Consider the following 813-nt stretch of genomic DNA (forward strand, 5'->3'; position numbering starts at 1 on the left):
AGTGACTAAGATAGGGGAATGTGAAGTAAGAAAAAAAAAACAGTGATTAAGCTTAGCGACGGCATAATAAGACTTTGGCCTTGAAAGGTATATGAAGGAATAAATGTATGGCCATACTAGTATGGTTTCCATATGCATGGGAGAGCTATTCTAAGAGGATGACCTAGGGAGGGTGAAGGTCACATGTGTTAGAAAAGAATAGTTCACGAGCTTTAGAACCCATATGAAAAATGGCAAGAGAAGAACGGTACTCGAAAGCGGTTAGCATATAAGGAGCCCCCTAAAGGGGGGGAGATCATATTATATTAGACCAAAAAAAAAAAAAATGCTGACATAGGCAGAAAGCAAAAGAAAAACTTGGGATTAGAAGTTTCCGATATGTTAGACACAGAGTTGGGAAGGAAGGCGAGGAATAAGGTATAGACGAAGACCTCATAAAAAGACTGTTGGCATATAAGGAGCCCCTTAAAAAGGGGAGGAGAACAGATGATCTGGGAAGGACAAAGATAATGAGTTGGCGCAGTAGATTAGAGAGTCTATGACGTGGAATAAGGACTCATGTAAAGACCACGAAGTCCGATTATAAAGGAAATGAGGTAAAGGATAAGGAATGGGCTCGAAGAAAAGGACAACTATAAAAAGAACCCTCCCAAAGTGTTACAAGACCCTATAAGATCAGTTGAACATTCGAGGACGAATGTTCTAAAGGGGGGGAGGATGTTATATCCCGTACTTTATACATTCGGGTAGTTCGAGAAGGTCGTGGCAAGTTAAGGAAAAGATTATTTTCAAAGAGTTATTTTGATGCACGAG

This window comes from Lycium ferocissimum, chromosome 10, assembly GCF_029784015.1.
Source record: "Lycium ferocissimum isolate CSIRO_LF1 chromosome 10, AGI_CSIRO_Lferr_CH_V1, whole genome shotgun sequence".
Taxonomy (NCBI): Eukaryota; Viridiplantae; Streptophyta; class Magnoliopsida; order Solanales; family Solanaceae; genus Lycium; species Lycium ferocissimum.